Here is a 15,117-nt window from a genome sequence, read left to right on the forward strand (position 1 = left end):
AACATGCGTACGCTTTTTATGTCCGTGCCCGACGCAAACGGACATAAAAATGTGTTGTGCCGCTGGAGATGCCCTTACTTTCGTTCTCACGCACGCAGAGGAGATGACCGCGCCGCCGTGTTCTCCTCCTCCTCTAGACATTTTCCCACGTCTCCACTGCGCCGCCGTTCGCCCAAGCCTCCGCTGCGCCGCCGTTCGCCTAAGCCGTCGCGTCCCCCTGTCGATGGCCACCGTCTCCGGCGCCTGCCCTCCCCATCACCAGGCCATGTACTCTGCATCTCCGCCATGATGCGAGCAACGCAATGGAACGGGTGAGACGGAGCAGCCCCGCGCGCGAGCTCGGGCTTCCCGTAGCACCCCTGCCGCCACACCCCAGCCACTCCCGCTGCCGTGCCCCAGCCATGTGATACGTCTCCGACGTATCGATAATTTCTTATGTTCTATGCCACATTATTGATGATATCTACATGTTTTATGCATACTTTATGTCATATTTATGCATTTTCCGGCACTAACCTATTAACGAGATGCCGAAGAGCCGATTGTTCGTTTCATGCTGTTTTTGGTTTCGAAATCCTAGTAAGGAAATATTTTCGGAATTGGACGAAATCAACGCCCATGGGCCTATTTTGCCACGAAGCTTCCAGAAGACCGAAGAGGATACGAAGTGGGGCCACGAGGTGGCCAGACAACAGGGCGGCGCGGCCCAAGCCCTGGCCGCGCCGGCCTGTCGTGTGGGGCCCTCGTGTGGCCCCCTGAACTATCTCCTCCGCCTACTTATAGCCTTCGTCGCGAAACCCCCAGTACCGAGAGCCACGATATGGAAAACCTTCCAGAGACGCCGCCGCCGCCAATCCCATCTCGGGGGATTCGAGAGATCGCCTCCGGCACCCCTGCCGGAGAGGGGAATCATCTCCCGGAGGACTCTTCACCGCCATGGTCGCCTCCGGAGTGATGAGTGAGTAGTTCACCCTCGGATCGGGTCCATAGCAGTAGCTAGATGGTCGTCTTCTCCTAATTGTGCTTCATTGTCGGGTCTTGTGAGCTGCCTAACATGATCAAGATCATCTATCCGTAATGCTATATGTTGTGTTTGTTGGGATCCGATGGATAGAGAATACTATGTTATGTTGATTATCAATCTATTACCTATGTGTTGTTTATGATCTTGCATGCTCTCCGTTGTTAGTAGAGGCTCTGGCCAAGTTTTTGCTAGTAACTCCAAGAGGGAGTATTTATGCTCGATAGTGGGTTCATGCCTCCATTAAATCTGGGACAATGACCGAAAGTTCTAAGGTTGTGGATGTGCTGTTGCCACTAGGGATAAAACATCGATGCTATGTCCAAGGATGTAGTTGTTGATTACATTACGTACCATACTTAATGCAATTTTCTGTTGTTTGCAACTTAATACTGGAAGGGGTTCAATGATAACCTGAAGGTGGACTTTTTAGGCATAGATGCATGCTAGATAGCGGTCTATGTACTTTATCGTAATGCCCAATTAAATCTCACTATACTCATCATATCATGTATGTGCATGGTCATGTCCTCTCTATTTGTCAATTGCCCAACTGTAATTAGTTCACCCAACATGCTTATTCTTATTGGAGAGACGCCTCTAGTGAACTGTGGACCCCGGTCCATTCTTTTACATCGAATACAATCTACTGCAATACTTGTTCTACTGTTTTCTACAAACAAATATCATCCACACTATACATCTAATCCTTTGTTACAGCAAGCCGGTGAGATTGAGAACCTCACTGTTACGTTGGGGCAAAGTACTTTGGTTGTGTTGTGCAGGTTCCACGTTGGCGCCGCAATCCCTGGTGTTGCGCCGCACTACACTCCGCCGCCATCAACCTTCGACGTGCTTCTTGGCTCCTACTGGTTCGATAAACCTTGGTTTCTTACTGAGGGAAACTTACTGATGTACGCATCACACCTTCCTCTTGGGGTTCCCAACGGACGCGTGTTGAACGGAAAGACATACGTCAACTACGCGCAGCAAGTAGATTTTCTGGCGCCGTTGCCGGGGAGATCAAGACACGCTGCAAGGGGAGTCTCCACATCCAATCTCTTTACTTTGTTTTTGTCTTGCTTTATTTTATTTACTACTTTGTTTGCTGCATTATATCAAAACACAAAAAAAAAATTAGTTGCTAGCTTTGCTTTATTTACTGTCTTGTTTCCATTCTCCATATTAAAAACACAAAAAAATTAGTTACTTGTTTTACTTTATTTAATATCATGCATGTTTTTATTTCACTAGTTAAGCATAATGGAAAGTAACAGTGAGCTTTTGAAGCTATTTCTTGAGTTAAGACATGGATTGTTTGATGCGAAAATTAAAAAACCTATTGAACCTTATTTGCATTCTAGTAACAATGTTATTAGTATGAACACTATTATTTCTAAAGCTATGGAAGAATCTAAGCTTGGGGAAGCTGGTTTTGACGAGCATGATATTTTTAGTCCCCCAAGCATTGAGGAGAAAATTTACTTTGATGATACTTTGCCTCCTATTTATGATGATTATAATGATAGTAGTCTTTTGGTGCCGCTTGTTATGGAGGATAAATTTGATTATGATTACAATATGCCTCCTATATTTGATGATGAGAATAATAATGATAGCTACTTTGTTGAATTTGCTCCCACTACAACTAATAAAATTGATTATGCTTATGTGGAGAGTAATAATTTTATGCATGAGACTCATGATAAGAATGCTTTATATGATAGTTATATTGTTGAGTTTGCTCATGATGCTACTGGATATTATTATGAGAGAGGAAAATATGGGTGTAGAAATTTTCATGTTACTAAAACATCTCTCTATATGCTTAAAATCTTGAAGCTGCACTTGTTTTATCTTTCTATGCTTGTTGCATTATGCTTCATGAATTTGTTTATTTACAAGATTTCTTTTCATAGGAAGCATGTTAGGCTTAAATGTGTTTTGAATTTGCTTCTTGATGCTCTCTTTTGCTTCAAATACTATTTCTTGCGAGTGCATCATTAAAATGCTGAGCCCATCTTAATGGCTATAAAGAAAGAACTTCTTGGGAGATAACCCATGTGTTTATTTTACTACTGCACTTTTATTTTATATTTGAATCTTGGAAGTTGTTACTACTGTAGCAACCTCTCCTTATCTTATTTTGTTGCATTGTTGTGCCAAGTAAAGTCGTTGATAGTAAGGTTCATACTAGATTTGGATTACTGCGCAGAAACAGATTTCTTTGCTGTCACGAATTTGGGCCTAATTCTCTGTAGGTACATCAGAAAATTATGCCAATTTACGTGAGTGATCCTCAGATATGTACGCAACTTTCATTCAATTTGAGCAAGTCTGGTGCCTCTTAGAAATTCGTCTTTACGAACTGTTCTGTTTTGACAGATTCTGCCTTTTATTTCGCATTGCCTGTTTTGCTATGCTTGATGGATTTTTCGATTCCATTAACTTTCAGTAGCTTTGTGCAATGTCCAGAAGTGTTAACAATGATTATGTCACCTCTGAACATGTGAATTTTGATTATGCACTAACCCTCTAATGAGTTGTTTTGAGTTTGGTGTGGAGGAAGTTTTCAAGGATCAAGAGAGGAGGATGATACAATATGATCAAGGAGAGTGAAAGCTCTAAACTTGGGAATGCCTGATGTCTACGCCCCCTCCTTTTCCTGTAGACAGTGTTGGGCCTCCAAGAGCAGAGGTTTGTAGAACAGCAGCAAGTTTCCCTTAAGTGGATCACCCAAGGTTTATCGAACTCAGGGAGGAAGAGGTCAAAGATATCCCTCTCATGCAACCCTGCAACCACAAAGCAAGAAGTCTCTTGTGTCCCCAACACACCTAATAGGTGCACTAGTTCGGCGAAGAGATAGTGAAATACGGGTGGTATGAATAAGTATGAGCGAGTAGCAACGGTGCCGGAAAATAGCTTGCCTGGCGTGTAGTTGATGGTGGTAGTATTGCAGACAGTAGTAACACGATAAAACGAAGTAAACAAGCAGCGATAGCGATATTTAGGAACAAGGCCTAGGGATTACACTTTCACTAGTGGACACTCTCAACTTTGATCACATAACGAGAATAGATAAATGCATACTCTACACTCTTGTTGGATGATGAACACATTGCGTAGGATTACACGAACCCTCAATGCCGGAGTTAACAAGCTCCACAATTCAATGTTCATATTTAAATAACCTTAGAGTGCATGAAAGATCAATTCGACTAAACCAAGTACTAACATAGCACGCACACTGTCACCTTCACGCTATGTAGGAGGAATAGATCATATCAATACTATCATAGCAATAGTTAACTTCATATTCTACAAGAGATCATGATCATAGCATAAACCAAGTACTAACACAGATGCACACACTGTCACCATTACACCGTGCAGGAGGAATAAAACTACTTTAATAACATTGCTAGAGTAGCACGTAGATAAATTGTGATACAAAATAACATTGCAATCATAAAGAGATATAAATAAGCACTTCACTATGCCATTCATAACAGTGAATAAGTATTCTGTGAAATATAGCCTAAGAGACCCACACGGTGCACACACTGTCACCTTTACACACGTGGGACAAGGAGTCTCCGGAGATCACATAAGTAAAACTCACTTGACTAGCATAACGACATCTAGATTACAAGCATCATCATATGAATCTCAATCATGTAAGGCAGCTCATGAGATTATTGTATTGAAGTACATGGGAGAGAGATGAACCACATAGCTACCGGTACAGCCCCGAGCCTCGATGGAGAACTACTCCCTCCTCATGGGAGCGACGGCGGTGATGAAGATGGCGGTGGAGATGGCAGCGGTGTCGATGGAGAAGCCTTCCGGGGCACTTCCCCGTTCCGGCGGCGTGCCGGAACGGAGACTCCTGTCCCCCGCATCTTGGCCTCGCGATGGCGGCGGCTCCGGAAGGTTTCGTGGGTTTCGTCGAACGTAATAGGGTTTTCGCGACGGAGGCTTTAAATAGGCGGAAGGGCAGCCTCGGAGGGGGCCTGGGGCCACCACACCATAGGGCGGCGTGGCCCCCCTCCGGCCGCGCCAGGGTGTGGTGTGGGGCCCCTAGGGCTTCCCTCTGGCGGCTCTCGGGTGTTCTGGATGGTTCCGGGAAAAATAGGAACCTGGGCGTTGATTTCGTCCGATTCCGAGAATATTTCGTTACTAGGATTTCTGAAACCAAAAACAGCAGAAAACAGGAACCGGCACTTCGGCATCTTGTTAATAGGTTAGTTCCGGAAAATGCACGAATATGATATAAAGTGTGCATAAAACATGTAGATAACATCAATAATGTGGCATGGAACATAAGAAATTATCGATACGTCGGAGACGTATCAGCATCCCCAAGCTTAGTTCTGCTCGTCCCGAGCAGGTAAAACGATAACAATGATAATTTCTGAAGTGACATGCCATCATAAACTTGATCATATTGTAAACATATGTAATGAATGCAGCAATCCAAGACAATGGTAATGACATGAGTAAACAACTGAATCATAAAGCAAAGACTTTTCATGAATAGTACTTCAAGACAAGCATCAATAAGTCTTGCATAAAAGTTAACTCATAAAGCAATAATTCAAAGTAAAGGCATTGAAGCAACACAAAGGAAGATTAAGTTTCAGCGGTTGCTTTCAACTTGTAACATGTATATCTCATGGATATTGTCAACATAGAGTAATATAACAAATGCAATATGCAAGTATGTAGGAATCAATGCACAGCTCACACAAGTGTTTGCTTCTTGAGGTGGAAAGAGATAGGTGAACCGACTCAACATAAAAGTAAAAGAAAGGTCCTTCAAAGAGGAAAGCATCGATTGCTATATTTGTGCTAGAGCTTTGATTTTGAAAACATGAAACAATTTTGTCAACGGTAGTAATAAAGCATATGTATCATGTAAATTATATCTTACAAGTTGCAAGCCTCATGCATAGTATACTAATAGTGCCCGCACCTTGTCCTAATTAGCTTGGACTACCGGATCATCGCAATGCACATGTTTTGACCAAGTGTCAGAAAGGGGTACCTCTATGCCGCATGTACAAAGGTCTAAGGAGAAAGCTTGCATTGGATTTCTCGCTATTGATTATTCTCAAGTTAGACATCCATACCGGGACAACATAGACAACAGATAATGGACTCCTCTTTTATGCATAAGCATGTAACAACAATTAATAATTTTCTCGTATGAGATTGAGGATATATGTCCAAAACTGAAACTTCCACCATGGATCATGGCTTTAGTTAGCGGCCCAATGTTCTTCTCTAACAATATGCATGCTTAACCATAAGGTGGTAGATCTCTCTTACTTCGGACAAGACGAACATGCATAGCAACTCACATGAAATTCAACAAAGAATAGTTGATGGCGTCCCCGAAACATGGTTATCGCACAACAAGCAACTTAATAAGAGATAAAGTGCATAAGTACATATTCAATACCACAATAGTTTTTAAGCTATTTGTCCCATGAGCTATATATTGCAAAGGTGAATGATGGAATTTTAAAGGTAGCACTCAAGCAATTTACTTTGGAATGGCGGAGAAATACCATGTAGTAGGTAGGTATGGTGGACACAAATGGCATAGTGGTTGGCTCAAGTATTTTGGATGCATGAGAAGTATTACCTCTCGATACAAGGTTTAGGCTAGCAAGGCTTATTTGAAACAAACACAAGGATGAACCGGTGCAAGCAAAACTCACATAAAAGACATATTGAAAACATTATAAGACTCTACACCGTCTTCCTTGTTGTTCAAACTCAATACTAGAAATTATCTAGACCTTAGAGAAACCAAATATGCAAACCAAATTTTAGCATGCTCTATGTATTTCTTCATTAATGGGTGCAAAGTATATGATGCAAGAGCTTAAACATGAGCACAACAATTGCCAAGTATCACATTATCCAAGACATTATAGCAATTTACTACATGTATCATTTTCCAATTCCAACCATATAACAATTTAACGAAGAAGAAACTTCGCCATGAATACTATGAGTAGAGCCTAGGGACATACTTGTCCATATGCTACAGCGGAGCGTGTCTCTCTCCCATACAATGAATGCTAGTATCCATTTTATTCAAACAAAACAAAAAACAAAAACAAACCGACGCTCCAAGAAAAGCACATAAGATGTGATGGAATAAAAATATAGTTTCAAGAGAAGGAACCTGATAATTTTGTCGATGAAGAAGGGGATGCCTTGGGCATCCCCAAGCTTAGACGCTTGAGTCTTCTTAATATATGCAGGGGTGAACCACCGGGGCATCCCCAAGCTTAGACTTTTCACTCTTCTTGATCATAGTATATCATCCTCCTCTCTTGATCCTTGAAAACTTCCTCCACACCAAACTCGAAACAAACTCATTAGAGGGTTAGTGCATAATCAAAAACTCACATGTTCAGAGGTGACACAATCATTCTTAACACTTCTGGAAATTTCCCAAAGCTACTGGAAGGTAATGGAACAAAGGAATCCACCCAACACAGCGAAAGAAGCAATGCGAAATAAAAGGCAGAATCTGTCAAAACAGAATAGTCCGTAAAGACGAATTTTAAAATGCCACCAGACTTGCTCAGATGAAAATGCCCAAATTAAATTAAAGTTGCGTACATATCTGAGGATCACGCACGTAAATTGGCATATTTTTCTGAGCTACCTATAGGGAGGCAGGTCGGAATTCGTGACAGCAAAGAAATCTGAAACTGCGCAGTAATCCAAATCTAGTATGAACTTTTCTATCAAAGACTTTACTTGGCACAACAAAACACAAAACTAAGATAAGGAGAGGTTTCTACAGTAGTAAACAACTTCCAAGACACAAATATAAAACAAAGTACTGTAGCAAAATGACACATGGGTTATCTCCCAAGAAGTTCTTTCTTTATAGCCATTAAGATGGGCTCAGCAGTTTTAATGATGCACTCGCAAGAAATAGTATTTGAAGCAAAAGAGAGCATCAAGAGGCAAATTAAAAACACATTTAAGCCTAACATGCTTCCTATGAAAAGGAATCTTGTAAATAAACAAGTTCAAGAAGCATAATGCAACAAGCATAGAAAGATAAAACAAGTGTAGCTTCAAAAATTTCAGCACATAGAGAGGTGTTTTAGTAACATGAAAATTTCTACAACCATATTTTCCTCTCTCATAATAACTTTCAGTAGTGTCATGAGAAAACTCAACAATGTAACTATCACATAAAGCATTCTTATCATGAGTCTCATGCATAAAATTATTACTACCCACATAAGCATAATCAATTTTATTAGTTGTAGTGGGAGCAAATTCAACAAAGTAGCTATCATTATTATTCTCATCAAGTGTAGGAGGCATAGTATAATCACAACAAAATTTACTCTCCATAGTAGGTGGCACCGAAAGACCACTATCATTACAATCATCATAAATAGGAGGCAAAGTATTATCAAAGAAAATTTTCTCCTCAATGCTTGGGGGACTAAAAAGATCATGAAAACCAGCTTCCCCAAGCTTAGAACTTTCTATATTATTATCAACAATGGTGTTCAAAGCGTTCATACTAATATTACTACCAGCATGCAAATAAGATTCCATAGGTTTTTTAATTTTCGCATCAAACAATCCATGTTTTAAATCAGGAAATAGAATAAGAAGATCATTCTTGTCCATTATGCCAAACTAGTGTAAACAAGAAACAAAAAGATGCAATTGCAGGATCTAAAGGAAATAGCTTCGAGTACTTACGGCGCTAGAAAATAGCTTAGTAGCCGAGATCCGGAGTGTGAGTACCTTTTACCTTTCCTCCCCGGCAACGGCGCCAGAAAATAGCTTGATGTCTACGCCCCCTCCTTTTCTCGTAGACAGTGTTGGGCCTCCAAGAGCGAGAGGTTTGTAGAACAGCAGCAAGTTTCCCTTAAGTGGATCACCCAAGGTTTATCGAACTCGGGGAGGAAGAGGTCAAAGATATCCCTCTCATGCAACCCTGCAACCACAAAGCAAGAAGTCTCTTGTGTCCCCAACACACCTAATAGGTGCACTAGTTCGGCGAAGAGATAGTGAAATACAGGTGGTATGAATAAGTATGAGGAGTAGCAACGGTGCCAGAAAATAGCTTGCTAGCGTGTAGTTGATGGTGGTAGTATTGCAGCAGTAGTAACACAGTAAAACAGTAAACAAGCAGCGATAGCAGTATTTAGGAACAAGGCCTAGGGATTACACTTTCACTAGTGGACACTCTCAACTTTGATCACATAACAGAATAGATAAATGCATACTCTACACTCTTGTTGGATGATGAACACATTGCGTAGGATTACACGAACCCTCAATGCCGGAGTTAACAAGCTCCACAATTCAATGTTCATATTTAAATAACCTTAGAGTGCATGAAAGATCAATTCGACTAAACCAAGTACTAACATAGCACGCACACTGTCACCTTCACGCTATGTAGGAGGAATAGATCATATCAATACTATCATAGCAATAGTTAACTTCATATTCTACAAGAGATCATGATCATAGCATAAACCAAGTACTAACACAGATGCACACACTGTCACCATTACACCGTGCAGGAGGAATAAAACTACTTTAATAACATTGCTAGAGTAGCACATAGATAAATTGTGATACAAAATACGTTGCAATCATAAAGAGATATAAATAAGCACTTCACTATGCCATTCATAACAGTGAATAAGTATTCTGTGAAATATAGCCTAAGAGACCCACACGGTGCACACACTATCACCTTTACACACGTGGGACAAGGAGTCTCCGGAGATCACATAAGTAAAACTCACTTGACTAGCATAACGACATCTAGATTACAAGCATCATCATATGAATCTCAATCATGTAAGGCAGCTCATGAGATTATTGTATTGAAGTACATGGGAGAGAGATGAACCACATAGCTACCGGTACAGCCCCGAGCCTCGATGGAGAACTACTCCCTCCTCATGGGAGCAGCAGCGGTGATGAAGATGGCGGTGGAGATGGCAGCGGTGTCGATGGAGAAGCCTTCCGGGGGCACTTCCCCGTTCCGGCGGCGTGCCGGAGCAGAGACTCCTGTCCCCCCATCTTGGCCTCGCGATGGCGGCGGCTCCGGGAAGGTTTCGTGGGTTTCGTCGAACGTAATAGGGTTTTCGCGATGGAGGCTTTAAATAGGCGGAAGGGCAGCCTCGGAGGGGGCTCGGGGCCACCACACCATAGGGCGGCGCGGCCCCCCTCCGGCCACGCCGCGGTGTGGTGTGGGGCCCCCGTGGCTTCCCTCGGCGGCTCTCGGTGTTCCGGATGGTTCCGGGAAAAATAGGAACCCGGGCGTTGATTTCGTCCGATTCCGAGAATATTTCGTTACTAGGATTTCTGAAACCAAAAACAGCAGAAAACGAGAACCGGCACTTCGGCATCTTGTTAATAGGTTAGTTCCAGAAAATGCACGAATATGATATAAAGTGTGCATAAAACATGTAGATAACATCAATAATGTGGCATGGAACATAAGAAATTATCGATACGTCGGAGACGTATCAATGCCCCGGTGGTTCACCCCTGCATATTTCAAGAAGACTCAAGCGTCTAAGCTTGGGGATGCCCAAGGCATCCCCTTCTTCATCGACAACATTATCATGTTCCTCTAGTGAAACTATATTTTTATTCCATCACATCTTATGTACTTTGCTTGGAGCGTCGGTTTGTTTTTGTTTTTGGTTTTGTTTGAATAAAATGGATCCTAGCATTCATTGTGTGGGAGAGAGACACGCTCCGCTGTTGCATATGGACAAATATGTCCTTAGGCTTTACTCATAATATTCATGGCGAAGGTTGAATCTTCTTCGTTAAATTGTTATATGGTTGGAAACGGGAAATGCTACATGTAGTAATTGGTAAAATGTCTTGGATAATTTGATACTTGGCAATTTTTGTGCTCATGTTTAAGCTCTTGCATCATATACTTTGCACCTATTAGTGAAGAAATACATAGAGCTTGCTAAAATTTGGTTTGCATAATTGGTCTCTCTAAGGTCTAGATAATTTCTAGTAAGGACTGAACAACAAGGAAGACGGTGTAGAGTCTTATAATGTTTACAATATGTCTTTTATGTGAGTTTTGCTGCACCGCTTCATACTTGTGTTTGTTTCAAATAACCTTGCTAGCCTAAACCTTGTATCGAGAGGGAATACTTCTCATGCATCCAAAATCCTTGAGCCAACCACTACGCCATTTGTGTCCACCATACCTACGTACTACATGGTATTTCTCCGCCATTCCAAAGTAAATTGCTTGAGTGCTACCTTTAACTTTCTATCCTCTACCTTTACAATATATAGCTCATGGGACAAATAGCCTAAAAACTATTGTGGTATTGAATATGTACTTATGCACTTTATCTCTTATTAAGTTGCTTGTTGTGCGATAACCATGTTCCTGGGGACGCCATCAACTACTCTTTGTTGAATATCATGTGAGTTGCTATGCATGTCCGTCTTGTCTGAAGTAAGGGAGATTTACCACTTATTGAATGGTTAGAGCATGCATAATGTTAGAGAAGAACATTGGGCCGCTAACTAAAGCCATGAATCATGGTGGTAGTTTCAGTTTTGGACAAATATCCTCAATCTCATATGAGAACATTAATTGTTGCTAAATGCTTATGCATTAAAGAGGAGTCCATTATCTGTTGTCTATGTTGTCCCGGTATGGATGTCTAAGTTGAGAATAATCAAAAGCGAGAAATCCAATGCGAGCTTTCTCCTTAGACCTTTGTACAGGCGACATAGAGGTACCCCTTTGTGACACTTGGTTAAAACATATGTATTGCGATGATAATCAAGGTAATCCGAGCTAATTAGGACAAGGTGCGGGCACTATTAGTATACTATGCATGAGGCTTGCAACTTGTAGGATATAATTTACATAACACATATGCTTTATTACTACCGTTGACAAAATTGTTTCTTGTTTTCAAAACCAAAGCTCTAGCACAAATATAGCAATCAATGCTCCCTCTGCGAAGGGCCTTTTTTTTTACTTTTATGTTGAGTCAGTTCACCTATCTCTCTCCACCTCAAGAAGCAAACACTTGTGTGAACTGTGCATTGATTCCTACATACTTGCATATTGCACTTGTTATATTACTTTGCATTGACAATATCCATGAGATACACATGTTATAAGTTGAAAGCAACCGCTGAAACTCAATCTTCCTTTGTGTTGCTTCAATGCCTCTACTTTGAATTATTGCTTTATGAGTTAACTCTTATGCAAGACTTATTGATGCTTGTCTTGAAAGTGCTATTCATGAAAAGTCTTTGCTATATGATTCATTTGTTTACTCATGTCATTTGCCATTGCTTTGATCACTGCATTCATTACATGTGCTTACAATAGTATGATCAAGATTATGATGGCATGTCACTCCAGAAATTATCTTTGTTATCGTTTACCTACTCGGGACGAGCAGGAACAAAGCTTGGGGATGCTGATACGTCTCCGACGTATCGATAATTTCTTATGTTCCATGCCACATTATTGATGATAACTACATGTTTTATGCATACTTTATGTCATATTTATGCATTTTCCGGCACTAACCTATTAACGAGATGCCGAAGAGCCAGTTGCTATTTTCTGCTGTTTTTGGTTTCAGAAATCCTAGTAAGGAAATATTTTCGGAATTGGACGAAATCAATGCCCAGGGGCCTATTTTTCCACGAAGCTTCCAGAATACCGAAGAGGATACGAAGTGGGGCCACGAGGTGGCCAGACAACAGGGTGGCGCGGCCCCCCGCGCCGGCCTGTCGTGTGGGGCCCTCGTGTGGCCCCCTGACCTATCTCCTCCACCTATTTATAGCCTTCGTCGCGAAACCCCCAGTACCGAGAGCCACGATACGGAAAACCTTCCAGAGACGCCGCCGCCGCCAATCCCATCTCGGGGGATTCAGGAGATCGCCTCCGGCACCTTGCCGGAGAGGGGAATCATCTCCCGGAGGACTCTTCACCGCCATGGTCGCCTCCGGAGTGATGAGTGAGTATTTCACCCCTGGACTATGGGTCCATAGCAGTAGCTAGATGGTCGTCTTCTCCTAATTGTGCTTCATTGTCGGGTCTTGTGAGCTGCCTAACATGATCAAGATCATCTATCTGTAATGCTATATGTTGTGTTTGTTGGGATCCGATGGATAGAGAATACTATGTTATGTTGATTATCAATCTATTACCTATGTGTTGTTTATGATCTTGCATGCTCTCCGTTGTTAGTAGAGGCTCCGGCCAAGTTTTTGCTAGTAACTCCAAGAGGGAGTATTTATGCTCGATAGTGGGTTCATGCCTCCATTAAATCTGGGACAGTGACAGAAAGTTCTAAGGTTGTGGATGTGCTTGTTGCCACTAGGGATAAAACATCGATGCTATGTCCAAGGATGTAGTTGTTGATTACATTACGCACCATACTTAATGCAATTGTCTGTTGTTTGCAACTTAATACTGGAAGGGGTTCGGATGATAACCTGAAGGTGGACATTTAGACATAGATGCATGCTGGATAGCGGTCTATGTACTTTGTCGTAATGCCCAATTAAATCTCACTATACTCATCATATCATGTATGTGCATGGTCATGGCCTCTCTATTTGTCAATTGCCCAACTGTAATTTGTTCACCCAACATGCTTATTCTTATCGGAGAGACGCCTCTAGTGCACTGTGGACCCCGGTCCATTCTTTTACATCGAATACAATCTATCGCAATACTTGTTCTACTGTTTTCTGCAAACAATCATCATCCACACTATACATCTAATCCTTTGTTACAGCAAGCCGGTGAGATTGACAACCTCACTCTTACGTTGGGGTAAAGTACTTTGGTTGTGTTGTGCAGGTTCCACATTGGCGCCGGAATCCCTGGTGTTGCGCCGCACTACACTCCGCCGCCATCAACCTTCGACGTGCTTCTTGGCTCCTACTGGTTCGATAAACCTTGGTTTCTTACTGAGGGAAACTTACTGCTGTACGCATCACACCTTCCTCTTGGGGTTCCCAACGGACGCGTGTTGAACGGAAAGACATACGTCAACTACGCGCAGTACCATGCTCCGGGTGCCGTCGCGCGCCGCCGCGAGGTGCGGCCATGGCACCCCGAGGTCCTGCTCTCCCTGTTGCCAGCCAACGAACCTCCCGCATGAGCTCGGGCCGCCGCACCCCCGCAACCTAGCCACTCCCGCCGCCGTGCCGCCGCAAGCATGCTCCGGCAGCCGTTCCTGCCCGCGGTGCCCTCGTCCGTCCTGTGCCGACGGGATCACCCATTCCTGCTGCGCCGTGGTCGCGAGCAGCGCTGGCCGTTGAGGAGCGCAGGGGCACCAAGGCGGGGCTCCGCTAGGAAGCTCCTGCTGGTAAAGGGGTGCTATCTTCGGCGGCATCTGGCGATGCTACCAACCGCAGTCGAGAGTGCTACCTTGGGTACCTATTGTTGCTGCCGGCGGAGGCCGGCGTTGCTACCTTTGGCGTCTGGTAGTGCTACCAGCGGAGGATGGATTTGCTACCTTAGGTGTTCGACGTTGCTACCGACGGTTCGAGGTGTTGCTACCTGTCAACACCCGGATTCTTAAGTCCAGATGCCTATTATGCCATTCATCGCAATCCCAGGAATATTGTTATTGCGAGACATAACAGTCGAATATCATAAGTCATCATTCATTAGAAACCATACTTGTCTTACAAATTCAGATCACATGATCCATATTACACAAATAGTTGATCTAATGATCAACGAACATAGTTCATAGCGGAAGCGTAAATAGAAGGGACTATCTAGTCCACAGGCCAACGCTTGACGTCAGAAGATTCCTAGTTGTCGTAGGCGCCATGCTGGTCGTCACCTTGGTAGTTCTGCTCCTCTTCATAGTCTGGCCATTTGAATAGCCAGAGACACATCCGTGAGTACTTTAAGTACTCGCAAACTAATACTATGTAGGTACTATTAATTCTAGTAAGGGGGTGCTAAGCTCTAGTTTAATTTGCATAAAGCCAGTTTTAGTTCACAAGTATTTGATAAAAGACTCTGCATGTGCTAACTAGCTCAA

Source organism: Lolium rigidum, chromosome 2 (assembly GCF_022539505.1).
Source record: "Lolium rigidum isolate FL_2022 chromosome 2, APGP_CSIRO_Lrig_0.1, whole genome shotgun sequence".
NCBI classification, from domain to species: Eukaryota; Viridiplantae; Streptophyta; class Magnoliopsida; order Poales; family Poaceae; genus Lolium; species Lolium rigidum.